Consider the following 21443-nt stretch of genomic DNA (forward strand, 5'->3'; position numbering starts at 1 on the left):
CAGTAAAGAGCTTTTATATTCTAGTAAGAAAGATTCGTCTGTATTTGTTAAGGAGAAGTCTCTCACTGTTATGGGGATATAGGTTATGTCGCCTTTTATGAGCCATGCAACAAATTGATGAAAAATCGATATAATCGTTATGAAAGGATGCTAGTTTCTTCATCCAGAAATTTGGTAGGTATTCTATATGGAGATTTTGTCATACTGGAAATCAATCCAATATTTTCAGCATTTCATGCGTTATTCCTAGCTCTGGCATTTAAATTTATTTTCATTATATTGAGATATATTCAATATCTACTTGGTCTCTTTTTTATTCAATTTTTTTTTCTAATCATTTTCGTCTAGCTGTGATGAGAAAACATAGCAGATGCCAAGTATTACTCTATTATCTAATACCAAGACATTTTAAGATTATAACATTCCCTTTAAGTGCAATTGTTTGAAACATGGTTCACCAGATATATTTGCCAGATAGATTTCGATTTTCTTTCATTTTTTTAAGAATTTACTTCAGTTAGTTTTGAAAGAGTTTTCTTCTGCAACTAACACTTGATTTCATTGGGATTTACATTTATATGGAAAGGTTCTCTTAAGAATGGATATTGTTCCCTTTACAGTTGGCAAATATATTTCATTACAGCTTGAACTTCCAAGTAGTATTTTCAAGAATTTAAGATTTTATATTAGGCTAGTTGCTCTTATCAAAACCGGGATAATATTTATTTGTTTCAGAGACCATGTTTTAAAATCATTCTTTAGGTTCTAATATTTTGTTATTTGTCATGGACAGCTCTATTATAGCCATAATCATTTGGAATGGTGACATCAATAATGAGCGCAATTCTTTTGTTTTTTTTCAGCTTGTCTTCTACATATCTGCCTTCACATTTTCATTTGTAATATAACAGTCACATTTTCATTTGATGTTATCGGTGGTGGTCCATTTTCCAGGATGTTCAATGATGCGCTAAGCTGCATCTTCCAATGGATGTATTTGCATACTGCGTTGTAGAAGACAATGTAAAGATAATCTGACAACAAGTTTGACTAAAATAAGTCTATCCTCATCAAATGAAAGTCTTCCAAACTTGGGTTATTGGAGTAAAGCATACTTGTCTATATATTCTTGGTTAAGCTCTTCCAGGACGTTACAACTTCCTTTTGTTGTTTCCATCCATTTTTCGTGTCTATATCCATGTCTGAGTATTTCTGCCATTTTTTCTTGTGGTCCATGTTGCTAGTTCATCATATACTTCTGCAATATTTTCCCATATGATGCTCCCAAGGTTTTCAGCAAGCTTTCTGATTAAGATTTGTGTAGGTAGACTTTCATAGTTATCCAGCATCATTTGTATTTACATATCTGTTCTGCTTTTGATGTACTGCCTCATGCTTACTATGCTGACTTGATATGCATGGTATATTTCAATAAGGCATAAACTTCATTCTTTTCATAAGAATATGGTTTTTGTGAATTGTTAGTTCTTTTCAAAACACTATATTTATGAGAATCTGAATATTGAAATAATAAATAAGAATTATTTTTATTTTATATCAGTTACATAAAATCAACTGGTTTCCTCACTGAATAATATATTTTACTTCATTAGATTAAAATATATACTAATCATTGTTTTTATTATAAACGTTGTTTTTATGACTTGTATCTGTTTTTCGCAATAGTTTGGTCTTTCAGGCATTGTGTCTAGGTATTTCTTTAGATTAGTTCATTTTCCCTTAAAGCAATCGGTACAATGTTTATATCTTTCATAGATAATGTCGTTTTTAACAATTCTTTATATCCTCACATTGTATTATATTCCCCCTTTTCACTGTATAACAATATTCATTAAGAATAGTTTCATTAATCATGAATGCTTTCAAGTGTGTTGGGTGTAATACTGTCCAGCTTGCAATTCACATTAGTACATGCGAATTCTTAGAATAAGACTATAAACATATTTTGGAAATATATGTCTTTTATTAATTGTGATTTTTATATCTTACACTAAACTTGATTTAAAAGAACAAGAATATTCACATACTGTGCCAAAATATGAATTTTCCATTTTTTAAAATTTTATTTTTTATTTTACTTCAGTTGTTTTTAAGAGATAAAAGGGCTTACTCCCAGGGCTAACACTTGATTCCATTAGGATTTAAATTTATATCCAAAAGCTCTTTTAAGTATAGACGTTGTTCTCTTTCTGGCTGCTATTTGTATTTCCTTACAGCTTGGTCTTCCTGGGATCACATCTAAGTATTTCTAAATATTATTTCTTATTAGGCCAGTTTCTCTTATTATAACCAGTATAATGTTTATTTCTTTCAGAGAACATGTTGTTTTTAGATCATTTTTAGGTCTTGATATTTTGTTCTTTTCCTGTTCAGCTCTATTAATGCTGAAGTAATTTGGGACTGTGACAATGATAATGAGCACAGTTCTTTTGGACTTGTTCCATATTACAATGTTTGGCTTGATGGCCTTGTCTTTTATATATCTGTCTGTCTGTATGTCTTTTTCATAGAACACTGTCACTTTTCCATTTTATGTTATTGGTGGTGGTGGCTCATGTTCCCAAATGTTTGATAGTCTGTCAAGTTGCATCTCTCTACAGGTCTTTCAATGGAGATATTTATATATTTTGTTGTGGCGGATAGTTTAAAGACCATCTGCCAATAGTATTGGGCATCCAGATATTAGGTATCTTCCCCAGTGTGAGTTCTTATGTCTCACTAAATTTGATTTTTCTAAAAAAAAGAATATCCACACACGCCACAGAATGTGGCTTCTCCCTGATGTGATATCTCATATGTATCATTAAATGGGATTTTTCACACAAGAACATCCACACACTTCACAAGAATGTGGCTTTCCCCAGTGTCAGTGAAGATGATTTTACAAAACAAGAATATCCACAAATCCACAAACTTAACAAGAATGTGGCTTTTCACTTTTCTGATCAGTTTGTTCAAGCTGGGGGTGGGACATCCTACGAGATGCCAAACATTTACCCTCCAACTTAAATATTTCAACCACCAGGTCATTTTAAGATTCTGACTGTCCCTTTAAGTGCAAGTATTTGAATCTCTCTTGCACTTGGTTTATCATCAGGTATATTTGCCAGGTAGTTTTTTAAATTCTGTTTCATGAGTCCAGTTGCTCCAATAATAATTGAGATGATGAATGTCTTCTTAAGATTCTAACCTTTGGTATTTCATTATCTTTTCCCATTCAGCTTAGGTTAACCCAGCGTCATTGGGTCCACTAACTTCTATATTCACACATTTCACAATAATAGGGTTTTTACCCAGTGTGAGTTCTTATATGTCTCACTAAGGATGATTTTCGAGAACAAGAATATCCACAAATTTCACAATTATGTGGCTTTTCCCCAGTGTGAGTTCTCATATGTCTTACTAAGTCTGATTTTTGAATACAAGAATGCCCACACACTTTACAAGTATGTGGCTTTTCCCCAGTGTGACTTCTCATATGTATCATCAAATGTAATTTTTGAGAATAAGAATATCCACACACAGCACAAGTATGTGGCTTTTCCCCAGTGTGAGTTCTTATATGTCTCACTAAGGATGATTTTCGAGAACATGAATATCCACAAACTGCACAAGTATATGGTTTTTCCCCAGTGTGAGTGGTCATATGTTTCACTAACATTGATTTTTCTGAACAAGAATACCCACACACTTCACAAGAATGTGGCTTTTTCCCAGTGTGAGTTCTCATATGTTTCACTAATGATGATTTTCGAGAATAAGAATATCCACACACTTCACAAGTATGTGGCTTTTCTCCAGTGTGAGTTCTTATATGTCTCACTAAGGATGATTTGCGAGAACAAGAATATCCACACACTTCACAGATATGTGATTTTTCCTCTGTGTGAGTTCTCATTTTTATCACTAACGTATATTTATGAAAATCAAAAATATCCTCACACTTCCAAAGATGTTGGCTTCTCTCAAGTGAAAATTATGTTTAACTAGATCTGATACTTGAGAACAAGAATATCAAACAAATTTACAAAAATGTGAGTTTTCTTAAGTGTGATTATTCATGTTTTATTCAATCGTATTTAGCAAAATAATTATATTTAAACATGAATGTAGTCTTTCCCAATTGTGTCTCACTATGATTCATCAGACCAAGAATACTCTACACACGACAGAAACATTGCTTTTATCTTTATTTCAATTTTCTTAGCAATTTGTTCAAGTTGAAGATGGAGCAACCTACCAGATGCCACAGTCTAATACATTTCAACTGAGAGGTCTTTGCATTTATAAGGTGTAACTTTTCTATGAAATCTTTCTTACTTCTATAGTTTCTGGTGGAAAATAGTGTCTTTCTAAAGCTACATACTTTTCTGCAATTTGTGATTCGATCTCTCATTACCTTTTGATTTATTTGAACATTAAATACATATTTCACAGAAATTTATATTACCTTCAAAGTGTATTGTTTCACACCTATTTTACAAAATTTGTTAAATAGTATTGTCCAGTTTAATAAATCTTCCAACAGATGTTGCTGTCGTCGTAAAATAAGTAATAACAGTTCATAGGATAAAGTTTAAAGGAAATGATGCTCCATTAAAATTGAATAGAAGGGTTTGATCAGGAACAGCTGTAAAAAAGTAATGAAATTTAACATTTTAGTATCTGCATTCACATATTCGTAGTTTATTTGTTTATTGTTGTCAATATTATTGGATTAAACTCACAAACTGTAGATTAATTTAATCTAAATACATCATATGAGACATGTATCAAAACTGATTGGATATTTCCTAACTTGACCGAAAAAAATCACCAAATATTTTCTAACTTGACACAGAGACAATCTATACAGGTTTTACTTAAGATGTATAGTTTAAATTATATCTAGCGTTTTTTATGATTTAGATAATAGAATACAATACTACAATATATATATATATATATATATATATATGTATATATATATATATATATATTAATATAACAATAAGAGCAATTCACAATAAATCCATCAAAAAGTATTTATTGCAGACATGTTTTTAATTCTTTAAGAACATACTTATAATTGATATATGAATATGCAAAATGATAAAAAATATTGGCAATATTTTCTTAATATGCGCTTGTTTAGTGTCCAAATGAACGCTGATTTGGTTGAAAAAGCTACAGTGAATTCTAAACATTTTAATTTTTATTCATACTGTTTTGTTTTTTTCTCTTATATAATTGTCGATTTCTCAATCTTATTATTTTATCAAAGGTTTGTTTGAGAAAATATATCTGCTCATTTTTTATTCATCTGAATATAAAAATTATTCATAAATATAGACTTTAAACTTATATAGGTGCTAATGCTTCTGCTGTCTTTAAATATCAGTACAAAAACATTTTTAGTTCAGTAATTATAATATACATAAGGAAATAATTTGAGAACATTACAAAGTATTCTTTAAAAAGGTGGGTTTTCTCAACACTAGTAGAGAATTACTTTTAACGATAGTATTCTAGGCGTTTACAAAGCTCACATTAGCATATGTACTGAGTATTTTCCCATGCAACTATCTTCGTCTTAAACAAGGTTCCAAAAGAGTCTCAAATTCAATAGATTCTGCTACTACCTTAAAGCCCCACTCTCTCCCATCACCACAATGGTGCACTCCTATGACTGTTTTACAATAGGATGTGCTCTGATAAACTTATAGTAATTGTACCCCCTCAATGTACATATTTCCTAATAATCCAATGAGCAGCAAAAACACACCCATTCCTAATTGATGCTTCTATATGCCTCAAAGCCTTATACTCTAATAGTTTTCACTTTTGGATTGCAAGACATTAGAATTCCTTCCCTGTTTTCTGCTTCATGGGCTGTACTGAAATGCAGTAGTTTAAATGTAATGTGAAGAAATATCTCACCACGCGCCTATGAGTAATAGTTTTAAATTGTACTCTCTTATACCCAGTTGGTAATACACCTTGTTTAGGATGAACATCTTGAATGTTTTATTTTTAAATATCTGTTCCAACCTTGTTCATCTGAACATAAACACATTTTTAATCTCAGGCATTTAACGTATTAGCCTGTTGAATGTTTGATCTTTAAATATTAGTAAAACTAAATATTTAAATTACTATAAACAGATAAATATATGAGACACATGTTACTTTGACATATTTAATCCAACCAAATGATTATTATATAATACTCTTGTTGTTTTGGTCCCAAATAGTAACGCATTATGTCTAAGTGGTGTTGTGACTTGTTTGGGGAGAAAAAAAACATTAAAAAAATATCTGTTCATTCTTAATTCATCAGAACATAGATATTATTTGCTCCACTGGCGTTTAACTTATTAGCGTTTTAATGATTTATCTTTAAATATTAGTACCACAAAATATTTAAATTTCTATAAAGAAATAAACATTTAACCTAATGGTATTATGTAGGTTTTAGCCAATCATTTTATGACAATACAACTACTGCATGTAGCTTGATGCAGGCATTGTTTTTGCTATTGGCAACTACATTTTTTATTTCTTATATAGTTCTCAATTTGTCAATCCTATTATTCCAAACAATTTTTTAGTAGACATATCGGTATACCTTCATGTTTAGCTTCATGTTATATTATTTGTAACCCCAAGCATTTACATTATTAGAGTTTTAATTTTTAATCATTTCGTTTCTATTATAATGGGATTTTTTCTTTTTTTCTTTTACACAGTGATCACCACTTATCAAGGCCCGGAAGCAACTCAGGGATAAGGGTTATTGCAAGTACATTACGTTAGTGTGGAGATTTGATGAAGTGTTTACTTAAGGGGGCGGTTCATTAGGAATTTGTTAACATTGGACTTGAACACACCCAAGTTGTAGTCAGTTGGGAAGCAGCCAGACAGAACAGAGTTCCACAGGCGTGCAGTTCTAAGAAAGAAGCTTTGTTCATGGAATCCACGTTTTGATTTAGGCACAGATAAAGAGTGGGGGAAATTTTTCACAGTGGATTCAGCTAGACGGGTGTTTTTCGTGAAAGATTGGCGAGGGGGGACCAGAGATTGGAGTTCAGACCAGCACCTGCCATGGAAATAACAATTAAACAAGGATAGGCTCACAACGTCTCTTCTGTGGGAGAGAGGTTGCAGGGTAGAGAAAAGGGCATCTCCCACTAAGCCACAAAGTCTATTTTGTACTCTGTCAAGGCAGGATAGGTTGTTTTTAGCAGCTCCTGCCCAGATATAGCAACAGTATTCCATCCTTGGACGTACTTGGCTTTTATATAGATAGAGAATTGCATCAGTAGTGAGATATCTTCTGGAGCGGTAGAAGGATCCCACCATCTTTCCAGCGACCTTGGCAACAGACTTGATGTACGTGTTCCATTTCAGATCAGGAGTAAAGGTCAAACCCAGAAGCTTGTCAAAACACGGGGCCTCACCCAGACGAGAGCCATCCATCCCAATTGATGCCAGATGGGGATCAGAGCGTTGATGATGTAAGGATAGGAGTTTGGTTTTGGATGCATTAAAGGTAACCAGCCACGTCTTCCCCCACTGAACCACGCGCTCACGATCAGAGGAGAGAGAATCAGAGAGAACTTTTTCATTTACAGCCTTTGATGTGTTGCCGTAGATGGTCGTGTCATCAGCATAGATGTCAACGAATGATTTAAGTATGTGTTTAGGGAGGTCATTGATGTAGATCAGGAAGAGAGTTGGGCCCGGGATTGACCCCTGAGGGACTCCAGCATTTATATTGCAGGCCTCTGATTTTTGTCCATCTACCACTACTCTTATGAGCCTATCGGAGAGAAATGATTTAATGATTGAGAAAACATTTCCAGTTATACCATAGCTGGAAATCTTGTGAAGTAGACCCTTTTTCGTTTCTATTATAATGTAATTCTTTCGTTTCTATTATAATAGATTTTTTAATATATTTCTTAGTGAAGGTATTCCCTTTAATCAAGCAATCATTGCATTTTAGAATCTATGTCAATCAAATGAATTAATTTAAGAGTCAGTTACCTTGTTTATATGGAAGTTACTACAAAGTATGAAGCCACTTGATATATGTATTAAAATAACTAAAAATGATCAACACAATGGCAGCCGATACATATTTACTTTAGTCTAGAACAGACCAAGGTAATAACTAAGAAAACAATAGGAATAGATTCCACAAGCATATGATTTGGAGAAAGAAGGTATTAGATTATGTACATGGCATTGTATCGAGAAAGTTCTGATCAGCTGCTAAGAATTTTACATGTGGTTTATCAGATGCAGGCTGAAGTGGTATGACGTCAAAATTTTATCAGTGGAATATGAGGTTTCAGAGGAAAGATAAGTATTATGGATAACTTAATGCAAACAGCATGTAACAATCACCTGGTAAATCGACTTGCCCTTAAAATTGGGTGGGCTAAAGTGATGGACGGCTACTGGATGATTATGATTGTATAGAGTTATTCTGTCTGACTCATCAACCCTAATCTGATAGAAACAGTTTCGACAACTACGTCTTTGTGTGCTATCAATACTTGTTTAGGCGCTGTATGAAAATTATTTTCTCTTCGTATAATAATAATATACTATGTAGTGTGCATTGGATTAGAAAGTGTAATCTAACAATTCTGAGCTGCTACTATGTTTTGTGTGTTTTATAAGACTTCGAATTTATGAAATTATTCAATTCGAAGTGGAGTACAAGTTGTTCAGAGTAGACAATAGTGTTTTGTATAAAAGTAGTGCCAGACGTGTCATGGCGATATTGCAAGACAGTTTCAGCAACATTCTCAATATTCAACAGACACTGAAGACCCATACTGTCATTAATTATCCTTTTTGCTGTTTTACAGAACACTTTAGTCAGCCATTACATTGAGGTTTACCACTGTTAACTGTATGTGTTTCACATATCATGTCTTAAGGAAATGCTGAAATATGTTGGAATTAAATTTGTGACACCAGTTTTAAGGATATTTTAATAGTTATTTTTAAAGAACAGTCAATAATTTTTAGCAAGTTTAAGACAATTGTAAAATTGATATATTTTTGTGAGAGTAATAATTTCCTGTTTGGAATGTTTCATATTTATGTTAAACCTATGTCATTTCCTACCTTATATTTCTGCATATCTGCTCCTGTTTACAATTTGGTTTATTGTGTAACACCAATTAACCGTTAATCTTTGCACCCCAAACTAAAAACGAGTATCAATTTAAAAACTTTTTAAATCTTGCAAATATTTTTTCCTATTTTATAAAAAATACTCTAAATCCTCCAAAAAGATTTTTAATTGTTTTCCATCTTTTTATTATTGCATAAAAACCTTTTATATTTTCCAGAAAATATTTGAAGCAACCTTTCATTAATTAAAAGATTAGCTTACAGCTGATAAGGAAAAGAGTTAATTTTGAAACGCTCAAGTTTATATAACTTGCATTTCTTAGACAAACACAAAAATATGTTTAAGTTTTATTTGTGGTGTATATAATTCTTCGATATTGAAAGAGAGAGAAAGAAAGAGAGAGAGAGAGAGAGGGGAAGAGAGTGATAGATGACATTGTAAAACATAGGTGATTGATGAGTTTATTGCAAACTAAAGTTAACCAAAACAATTAAAATGGACTTTTGTCAAACAGAACTCAATCCCTACACAAAGTAATCCCATGCTGTTATATTTTATTATATATATATATACTTTTAAGATTAAAATGAAACTATTGACATTTTAAGAGATAGGCTACTTGACAAAGTAACAAACTAAACTTATTAGAAAAGTAAAATGAATTTTTGTCAGATGTAACACGATCCTCGTACTGTTATATTTTCTTAGATTAAAATATAAACCTTAGTGTAACAACTGGTGATTAAAATAGTTAATATAAAATAAGGGTAATTCTAATAAATTGGCAGCCATAGAATTTAGTATTTATGTATTAAATACTGTATATCACTGCTAAACTCAGTTTCAATCACTGAAATGGCAAAAATAATGTACAAAGATGTGAAAGTCACCTTCTTTTCTTTCAGTATTTTTTAGGAAAATCTTCAACTATGTTTTATATGCTAAACATTCTTTGGATTCCTATTGTGAATTTTTCTTCAATATAAAAGCATGTATGGTTGATTTGGGACCTTTTTCTCTTTATTTACTTTATAAACAATTTACATTCCCTCGAAATAAGGAGTATTGGGACGTAAGGGGCTACTATGTGTGAGAGAGGCACACTAATAGGGGCACCGTGAGTAATTAAATTCAATGTAAAAATTATTACTTTTTACGATCACGATAAAAACATGCTTACATTAAGCATGTTTTTCATGTGAAACTCTTAATGTGTATGCAGCTAGATAAACATTTTTGTTTTGTTTTTATTCTAATATTTTACAATTCATATTTTAAAAAATAAATTTAATATATTTATACATAATCAGTTTCTCTTCTTTTAAAATAAATTTAATATAAATTGATCCACATCATCACCATTTTTAAACAGAATTACCTTAATTCTTCCAGTTTTCTTGCATAATTTTGAAATTATTTTTATTTGTTGTTCTTATTATTTTTAGTATTTTTTCACACTTTTTTCTGTAAGCAGTTTAGGTTTGTACAGTACTTTTACCTAACAGTTTAATAAACAAAAGATATCGAAAAAAATAACGTTGGCTTTCCTAAAGTTTAATATTCAAATGCATATGAAGTGCCAGCCTATTATTTTTGGTTTATATTATATTTTTACTTTATATAAAAAATGTGGTGAGTCATTATTTTTAAATTTGGAGAGGGGACATTTTTCCTCATACATTTTATTTTTGTTCTGTTTAAAATATAAAACACCTTCCCTTATTAATAATATTGTTATTATTTCGAAAACTATTTAACATGAGAAATGAAGTATTTGCTAACTAATTTGTTCTTTCACCTAACAATTTCTTAAATATAAAGGATATTTTTTGTGTTATAATTAATTCACTTAAAGAAAATTATTATCCCGTCTTACGCTAGAAGAAAAAATTGCTGATGTAAAAAGCAATCTAGGAAGTTCTGTTAATCGTTCAAAAATCGAAAATTAAACAAAATACTGGTAAAAGCCACTCAGTAAGCATTAGGGTGACGCATTTTGCAAAGTTTAGTTATGTCCAACGAGTTTTTGCGGTATCTTGTTTATTAAATTGTTAAGTGGAAGTACGGAATAGTTAACAACACATTGGATTCGACCCACATTCAAAACAACATAAGGAAGCAAAAACTGATATGAGCCCTCCTCTCCTCCCCGTGCCACAAAAATTAGAAACTCTGAACGATTGCAGGTCATGAAGTAAATGCTCATGTTACGTTAAATTTATATAGGGAAGTGATCCTAACTCTAAAATATTAAACATGTATTATCATAATTTCATTCCTTTAGCGGATATTTTTAAGGTTGTTCAAACGTAATAGCTAAAATAAAGACATTTTTTATATATATTTTTAGGGGGTAAAATACGTTGGGTTAAATTTGAAAGATTTTGAAATATATTTTCTACATTAATTTACTGATAATTGGTGATGGGCAATAACATATCTGCTCATTTAATGTAAACTTTATAAATTAAATTTATCCCTGTTATAAAATCTTAAATATTTGATAAAACATTAAAAAAATCAAACCGAATTCACCAATAATATAATATGTAAGTGAAAACAGAAAAATATCTTTAAAAATCTTAAAACAATTAAATACCAAAAAAGTAGCTTTTGAGATCAGTTGCTAACAATTTAATAAACTTCGAATTAAATTATTGTATTCATGGTAAACACTGTTATTTTGGTAAATTTTTACGATGTGCCCCAGCGTATTACAAACACCCCAACCTCCCCATGTTAAGAATGCCCTTCGGAATAAACACCCCCAACCTCGAAAGCCGTTCTTAACATGGTGAGGTGGGGGGGGGTATTCTGAAAGCCGTTCTTAACATGGGGTGGTTTGGGGGTGTCTATACAGCGCTGGGACAGGTCGTAAAAAATACCGTTATTTTCTACAGTAATCACAAAAAATTCATAAAATTACAAAAAAAATAATCTTTTTTTTTTCTTTTTTACAAAAATTTGATTTGTCTGATTGAATAATATATTTTTAGGAATTTTGTTTAAATCCTAGATTCATACCTTTTTATGTTATAAAGCATGACAGAACCAATAACTTTTAATTGGATAGCAATAAAAAAAAATATATATTTAAATGTTTAAGATTGTTTTTAAAGTTATTGAATAGATTTTTTTAGTGTAAAAAAAAGAAAAAGATGCAAACTTGCCTTTCTTTCCAGAAATTCAATAGGAAAAAATCAGGATGAATTCGTATTTCTATTGTGTTCAAACCAGAAAAGTTGTTTTGTGTTTAGGATTTCTTTAGTAAATTGATACAATTTTTGTTTTGTGTACAATTCATTAAGGAATAAAATATATCAAAAGATAATGAAATCAAAATGAAAAAATGAAAAACACGATTTAAACGTGAAATTATTTTTAAAAATATCAAATGCTAAAGAACAATGAATTTAGGTTATCGTAACACGGTATAATTATTATTTCGTTCCTTCTATAAAAATGTCCGTTCATTAATTAAGTGTGCCGAATTGTTTTCATATCGAGTTTAGATTCTCAATGCTTCAGGATTGTTGGAATTTCTTTGTTAAATTTCTCTTTTTAATTTTAATTTTATTTTTTAATAAACTTCTGTTTTTGTATGTCTTATTTATTAAAATGAATAAGATACATGGAGAGAAATAGTCCTCATATAAAAATTGCGAAACTGAATATTTCATATAAACAACTCAAAGAAGAGGAAGAAATTGCACAAACTGCGAAGTCAGTCAAATAACAAAAATAGATTTGGACTAAGAAACTAAACTGTAAACTGTGAAAAAAAAAAATATGAAGGGGTTAGCGATTGCCGAAGGAAAGGAATTTGTGTACTTGCCTTTACTAACAAAAGGAAAAGACGTTGTTCTTGTTGTTCTTATTTGACCATTTTTAAAGGGGTTTCCCTTGGATCATGTGATCTTTGATCATATGATACTTCTGCATATATTGGGGAGGATACTCATCATCTATTGGTGTTTTTCCTTTTTCTTTGGATCTGAAGTTGTTTTGACGCCCTTTTTTGACTTCTTATTGACTCGTTATTATTGAACCTCAAGGGGTTTATTGGCACTTCAAGGATTGCATTGATTGGACTACCTAGTTGGCGATTGATACAGTATCAATGATACACCTTATTAACAGACTGTGTGTCGCGGAAGGGGCAATTCTTTCGCAACTAAGGTAAGTGCACTGCACTTGTTCCTTCCTTGGCTAGAACAGTCGGTCTTTTTCATAGTTATTTTTTCGACAAAACAGATGAATAAAATAAATACGTATTAGATACGTTTGAAGCCAAAACAACGCATTATTACAAAATAAACATTTATTTTGTTGGAAATTTATAAATATATTTCGGAGATCAGTCTTTCATTTTTTTTTTTTTTTTTTTTTTTTTTGCCATGTTGTTATTATTGGAGCATAGAATCAGTTTGTTGTTTTTACGGTAGTCTTTTCAAATGTCGGAACCGTGCGTTGGTCATTCGGAATTCACGTTAGGATTTGTGTTCAAGCGCAAGCGCTAGTTTGAATAAAATAAATACTTATCAGATACGTTTGTAGCCAAAAGAACGCATTATTACAAAATAAGCAGAAAGAACACAACCCCTAATGTAAACATATGATTACATTACGAAGCTTGCAACTTACTGTTATCAAGACCGATTATTCGGTTAAACTTATGATAACCTTCCTTTAATATTACAGACTTAATTTGCAAATTAGTTTCCTATCAGACATACAATCAGTACCCAGCGAACAGTGATAAAACTGCTGTATATGTTCCTGGCTTTTTGCTCATGTCAGACATGTTTCCATATTAAACATTAAATGTTTAAGTTCTTCGCAGAATCCTGAACTAACAAAATACATTAACTCCTCCTTTGAAAAGGAAGTAACTAATTTCCAATAGCTGGATGCGCCGACATTAGCTAATCCCAATGTGGCGTTCCCGGTTATTTTTTTATTTATTTATTTATTCATTTTATTAATTTATTTATTTATTTATCTTATTTTATTTTTCAGGTGAGAGTGTTACATTCATGGGTTAGCAGTGTCAGAAATCGTCAGTAAAAATTCGTGGTAAACACTGGAATATTTAGACTTACTGTCTTTCGAAGCTTATAACTTCTTGAAAAATGTAATTCAACCCCTAATTTTTTTTTAATTAAAGGAGCAAAGACCAAATTTTAAAAAATAACAGATTTAATAGCAAATTATGCAATATTTATTTTTTTTAATCGGTTTTCTTTTTAAAAGATTTAAAGAAAATCAACGAAATTTTACTTCCTTCGATTATAAAATCGAAGGAAGTAAAATTTCGTTGATTTTCTTTAAATCTTTTAAAAAGAAAACCGATTAAAAAAAATAAAAATTCCAAAAAATCACTTACCTATAAAAACTACTTTTCGATGAGTAGTTCAATTGTTCATTGTTAAGAATTTATCCATATTTATACTTATATTCCATGTCCTTTTTAAATAAAATACTTTTTTAAACAAGGATTTTAAAAAACGCGAACTCATATTTTTTTTTTAACTGCTCAAATAAAAGGAGACAAGTCTGATTTTATTCGCCTTTATATTCCAGTGCCTTAAAGGGACATAATTTATGTCTTTTTAATGTGTGCTGTAAACCAAAATTAGTATTTTGGTCCTCCATAACTAAAAACTGAACATATCTTCTATCTATATATCTATAAAAACAGAGATGTGTGTGCCACAGACGATTTCTGATTGGTTAATCCAATAATCACATCTCCTAAAAAACAATGGTTTCTACGCTCTTACCTTTACCATAAAATATTATGGCTTTATTTATTGTCCATCTTGGAAGGGTTTAATTTTTTAATAACTTGTTATTCACAAATTAAAAAAATACGAAACTAAACTACACGAAATCAAACGCTCCGACAAACTTAATAGTAGTACTAGCAAGCACACGCGCACACACGCACACACACACGTTCACTACCGTCACGTTGTTATGGCAACCAAACAATGTTTACAAAATGTCTACGCACGTTCGTAGACATTTTGTAAACATTGTTTTTAAAAAATAAAAAATAATACTTCTATTATGTTTTAAACGACTGTAATAGTTTATTTTGGAAGTATATTTCATAAAGAAAATTGACAACCCACTTTAAAAACAGAAATTACGAGTTTTATATATTTTATTCGCAGTTTTTTGTTGACTCTTCTGGCGGCCATGTTGTAAGCCCTAACGGTATTTTTGGAGATTACCCAAATAAATGTTATCAAAGGCAAGATAAGTTACTTTTCCACCAAACTGGATATATTTTTCGTGTTTTTATTCAATGTAGCATATTTATTCAGCTCGAAAAACGGGTTTGTATTACTGTACACATAAATTCGAAAAAGTTGTCAAAAACCAAATATATAAGATAATATAACAAATACATGTTATCAAAGGCAAGATAAGTTACTTTTCTACCAAACTGGATATATTTTTCGTGTTTTTATTCAATGTAACATGTTTATTCAGCTCGAAAACCATACGGTGTTTACCGATGTATTGGAAAATTCAAGATGGCGCCTCACTCCCTCTTTAACACGGTAAGTTTGGGAAAAGGTGTTATAAATAAAAAACTAGAAAAATACTATTAAAAACCCGCCGAATATATGTCAACCTATGTCACGGTAACATATTGAGCGAGTTTTTAACAGTATTTTCTTCAGTTTTTTATTTATAACACCTTTTCCCAAACTTACCGTGCTCAAGAGGGACTAAGACGCCATCTTGAATTTTCCAATACATCGGTAAACACTGTATGGTTTTCGAGCTGAATAAACATGTTACATTGAATAGAAATACGAAAAATATATCCAGTTTGGTAGAAAAGTAACTTATCTTGCCTTTGATAACATTTATTTGTTATATATTTGTTTTTGGCAACTTTTTCGAATCTATGTGTACAGTAATACAAACCCATTAAAAATATTGTTTTTGATTTTGAAAAAATATTGTGGTTCATTTGTATTTAAAAATATTGTGGTTCATTTTGATTAAAAAAAAATCATTTTGATTAAAAAAATTGTTTAATTTTAATATTTGTTTATTGTCTTAACTCATATCAAATGTTTTGCTTGTGTTCTGCTTCAAATATTCATATTCTTACATGCATAATTTTCATTTAATTTTATTAAATAAACTTCAATTTTACTACAAATCAAATCGTGTTCCTTCACTTTTTAAAATGTAATTTATAAGTAATTAAAGAACGCATTCTAATCTTTAAAATCTATAATACAACGAAATATTTAATTGCTTATAATACTTAAACAAACAACTTGTGTTTTTTTTATTATTTTTTTATTATTAATATTAGATGAGTTTCAGTATAAATCATCGTGTTCTTTATTTCAATCCAATTTGGAAGTTTTGTAAATGTATATGATGTTTATAATGACCTATGATTGCGTATTTATATACATTATTTTCCCTATCCTTCTGTTCATCGTACATTTTTTACTCCCAAACTTAAACATGGTGGGTGCATAGAATTCATTTACCGATACAAAAGAAATGATAAGTAAATAAATCCATAAATAAATATTATAAATGGTTTATTTTAATACTTGCCAGGATGCGGAGGAAAATGAATGAAGGGGGAGGGGAATGAAATAAAAACATTTTGGAAACAGATTAAGTTTGAAAGAATTGCTTTGCACAGAAAGAAATTAATGAAAAAAGAATAAAATTAAATTTCTTTTCCTTCTTGATTTCTTTTAGTTTTTTATGAAAAAGGAAGTCAAAATTAAGACTATAAAAAACAATTTTTATTAAGAGCGAACCTCAGTCGTCAGGTCTGTAAAAAAAACGTGGAATAATCAAGAAATGTTTTCTAATACATTTTTTTTTTTTACTTATGTGTTCATTTGTCTCTTTGAAGTCCGTTTGTTTAATATATCGGTTTGCAATATCACTTTGTCATTCTGTCAGACTCAAATTTTAAATCTACATATCTATAAAAGTGAAAGTGTGTGTGTGTGTGTGTGTGTGTGTGTGTGTGTGTGTCTGTGTACATTTCCCTACGAAATAACTCTCTCAATTTTTAGTCTACAGACTCGAAATTATACAGGGTACTGAGATTTGGAAAAATCTATGTGATCGGTTTTTAGCCAGAAATTTGGCGATTAAGGGGTCAAAGTTCAACGATTTGAGCTTTGAGAACTCTAGCAAACTTCTCCGACAATTTTGGGTCTACACCCTTGAAATTTTAGATATAGGTTCCGTGGACATGGATCTAACTTAATAACTTGATTTGAGGCCAAAAAAATAAATTTTCAGGGGTCATAATAGGGGTCAAAGTTTAAAAAATTACCCCTTTTTTTTGCTCAGCATACACCTCCAAACACCCGGGCAACGCCGGGCACCCATGCTAGTTCACTTATAAGTTTTTACCGTTAAACAAAAACAAAAAAAACAGTTGACCGATTTTTTTTATTCTCTTAATGAAATACATGACTTTTTGATTTATATATTTTAATACTTCTTTATCGACTGATTTTTTTTAATATCTAAAAAAAGAAAACATTGAATGAAATAGAAAAAAATTGTCGTAAGCGTCCCATATTTATTTGACATCCTGAGCATAACATAAACTTCCACTTAAAAAAAATCAATGTGTTTTTTTTTTTTTGTTTTTTTTTAAGGACTTTGGACTTTACAGGTAAATTTCCAAAAACACTTCTTTGTTGTTGTTTTAAATGAAAATATTTTATTTATTGATCTTTTATCTTATATTTTTGATATATAAAACTTTGGGACATTAATGATTAAAATTTTAATAGACATTTCAAAATGGGGGGGTGAATTAAAAAAAAACGTTTGTCTAAAATATTATATTTGGTTTATTGGAAAGAGCATAAAATTTCACATTGACCCTGAAAATATCGTAAAAATTGAACCAATAGAAAAATTTTGATAGATTTTTACAGTTTAAAAATTGAAAAATATTTAACTCGTAAAATTCAATTGATTTCATTACGTAAAAAAAAAAAAAGAAATGACTGCATGAAGCGCGCCGGCACTTTGTAAACACTGTTTTTTTTAAAATAAAAATGAATGTTTCTATTATTTTTTTAAACAACATTAATAGTTTATTTTGGAAGTATATTCCATAAAGAAAATAAACAACCCACTTTAAAAAGAGAAATTACGAGTTTTTTTATATTTTATTTGCAGTTTTGTGTTAGGGGTGTAAAAAATTCCCTCTAAAATTCTGATACACCTATTCATGGGTTAGTATCAGAATGAAGACGACACAGAACTAAGTGCAATCGTAGCTTTATTGTGTGGCCATCTAACAATGAGAACTCCTCTTTTTATAGAAGAGTTATGTAGAAAGAGGAGAGGGCAAGGGGGGTATACGGAAAATCTCCCCCCGTCAGGGAGAGTGTTCGTTCATTTTGTTTTCTTCTTAGGTAGAAGGAGTAGAGACGGGGTTTTGAATGGCAAGATGGGCAGGGTAGACTGTTTATTTGTTATAGCATGCAGATTTTCGAATAATGCGTCCTGAACATGTAGTCAGCTGTTGGCTGTCATTCCTTTGATAGATGCTTTCTTCAGCCGACTCGTTTTCCTGTGCAATCCTTTCACTTTGCAGTATGGGTTTGTCCGGCTGTATTTGGGACTGAGGGTGAGCATCAGCTGTGCGTGTAGTCTGATGGTGTTCTGGGAAGTAGTGTTTTGACTTGGGCGTTTTACGCCTGTTTCGGTGTCCGTCTCTTGCTTTTACTTCATAGGATCTACCAGTCATTCATTTTCAGACTGTTGTTACACCCCCCCCCATTATAAGGATTGGATGGCTGGACATGTCATGATGTCGAGGCCTTTTAGCTCTTTTCCCGTTTCATGGAGTCTAACCCTCCTCTCCTGTTTTCTCCATACTTTATCAGTTGAGTGTAGGTAGAGGGCTTAAGTTTTAATTCGACAGTTGGCACTGTTGCCCTTGTCCTTCTACCAAAGAGTATTTGTGCTGGTCTGGTGCTTAGTCTTTCAGTTAGCACGTTGCGTAGGTTCAACTGTCCTTAGAATGGATCTTCTGCTGATGCTTTGTATCTGTGGAAGAGACATTTGGTGATCTTTTATGTTGCTTCAGCAGCACCATTTGCTTGGCTATTGCCTGATGATATTGTTTCCTGTTTAAACAGCCATTTCCTTGCAAATTTTCTGAACGTGTATGCTGAAAATTGGGGATTATTGTCGGATGTCAGCACCTCTCGAATTCCATGGCACACGAAATGCACTTTCATGCACTCAATTATAGCTTCTGATGTAGGTGTATTCAGTTTGTCAATTTCAAAGAATTTGCTATGTCTGTCCACTGTGATCAGAAAGCGGTTCCCTCCCCATGATAGGAGGTCCACTGCTACTTGTTGCCGTGGACCTCCTATCATGAGGATCCATGCATATCCTCATTGTCCAATTTTTCTTTCTTGTGATAACAAGTTGGCTAACCCGCGGAGTGAGTTTTTCTACTGGTTTGATTACTCCTAATTTGAGTAGTCGAGTTAACTCATTTTTCAGTTTAGAATGTATGACTATAGGTATTCTCCGATTGGGCATTACAACATATTGCATCTGGCTTGAGGTGGAGAGTAGCAACACCCGGTTTGCCGAGTTGATCATCAAACACCCCCTATAGTTTTTCTCTATGTTGACTTCTACCACATGGTGGAAGTTCTGTTTTATCTCTACAAGGCCAATATCTCTGCTCGCCCGCAGGTTAAGCAGTAGTTGGCAGTCATATTTATCTTTTAATATCATAAATTATTCTGAGTAGATTTGTTGCGTTTTGGGTTTTTGTTAATTTTCTTCTGCATACACATGAGTTGTTTCATCAGAGATCTGTTTCACATTGATAAGACACCTTTATAGAATTTTATCCTCTTAGCAAACTTTTTTTTAGAGAGAGTATTAATGGATGCCCCTGCCCCTCTGTTAATCTGAAAAACAACTTCTTTTTTATTCAGAAGCATAAGGTATTTGCCCTCTTTTGCCTGTTTTGGGGATTTTTATCGCATTCACCCTATGGGTGTATTCTTCATTCTTCTCTGATGATGATATGTCTAGTTGATATACTTGTGATTGAGATGCAATACACTTCTTGCTTTCATTCGTTCATGCATTGTGTCTCTGTTTTCGCGTCCTTCCCTCTTTCTTGGGACACTTGGACTCGAAGTGTCCATTCTCGTTGCATGAATGGCACAGTTTGCCATGGGATGGACATCTGCTGCGTTTTTAACAACTCTGTTGAAAATTTAATAAAGAAATTATAATTATTTCTTTTTTATGTACACATATTCCACATCTCGACATTTAGTTAAAGGCACGCACTCTTTTGACCGGCCCTTTGCAGGTCATTTCCATTATCATTATCGTTATAATTCCCTTCCAGCAGTTGGCTACACTGCCACCCTCTGGAGTGGTGTGAGGAAGGGGGAAGAAAAAACCTTTCCCCGTTTTAGTCAGTTCGAGCCTAGCTGGCCTAAGAAGAGGAGGCTAATTTTGGCTTCGTCAAAAGGATTTTTGACGTTAAATTCTTACGTTTTTTTCTCTTCCTTTGGAGAAAGACATTTGTTTAGAACTCCATTGGGAGATACTAAACTTTTAACGTAATTTTATTCCCAGTCATTAAAAGACAACTAGGTCTTACGACTGGAAAATTAGTACCAGTTATTAAAAGGCAACAAAGGTCTTACAACTGGAAAATTATTAGTCTCAAAGGATTAACGAAAGAAACCGCCTTTTTTGAGGAGTTCTTTTCTGTAAAGAACAAAAATTAATTTGCCGACTTGACGAGCAGAATATCGGCCCTAGAAAGAAAATTCCCTCTTTGTTCTAGGAACTTGGAAGACCATTCAACCGAAGTTTCCTTCACAGAAAAAATATTCTATAATACAAGAATTTGCCCCGTATTTGTACACATAAACCTACCAAAGCGGCTTTATGGTTTTCTGTTTCTTTCCTTTGAATCTAAAGGTATCTGAGCCTTCTCAAAGGAAAAATTATTTTAATTCTTTCTCCCATTTAAGGTCAAAGAAACTTTATTTGTCTGTGATTCCTTTCGGAAAAAAAAAACATTTTGTCAAAGAAAGACTGAATATATCGTTATAAGAAGGGCTGAATTTAAACAAGGACGTAAAAGGACTGTTTTCTATTTTTATATGTTCTTTTCTTTCAGCCTTTCTTACAAGTAAGAATTGTCGTCTTTTTTGTATTATTTTGTTATGTATTTTAAATGTTTATTAAGGTTTTTTAACCTCAG

The 21443-nt window shown here is 31.6% G+C and overlaps 1 long non-coding RNA gene across 1 annotated transcript; it reads right to left on the bottom strand.

Moving 5' to 3' along the window:
• Positions 1–4196: 4196 nt before the first annotated feature.
• On the bottom strand, positions 4197–12572 carry LOC145269887 (uncharacterized). Its single transcript, XR_013865281.1, has 2 exons — positions 12325–12572; positions 4197–4651 (listed from the first exon to the last, which is right to left on the bottom strand). It is a non-coding gene; the product is annotated as an uncharacterized LOC145269887 (long non-coding RNA).
• Positions 12573–21443: the final 8871 nt, after the last annotated feature.

The sequence above is a fragment of the Euprymna scolopes genome, chromosome 45 (genome assembly GCF_053919585.1).
Source record: "Euprymna scolopes isolate OS-2025 chromosome 45, ASM5391958v1, whole genome shotgun sequence".
Lineage (NCBI taxonomy): Eukaryota > Metazoa > Mollusca > Cephalopoda > Sepiida > Sepiolidae > Euprymna > Euprymna scolopes.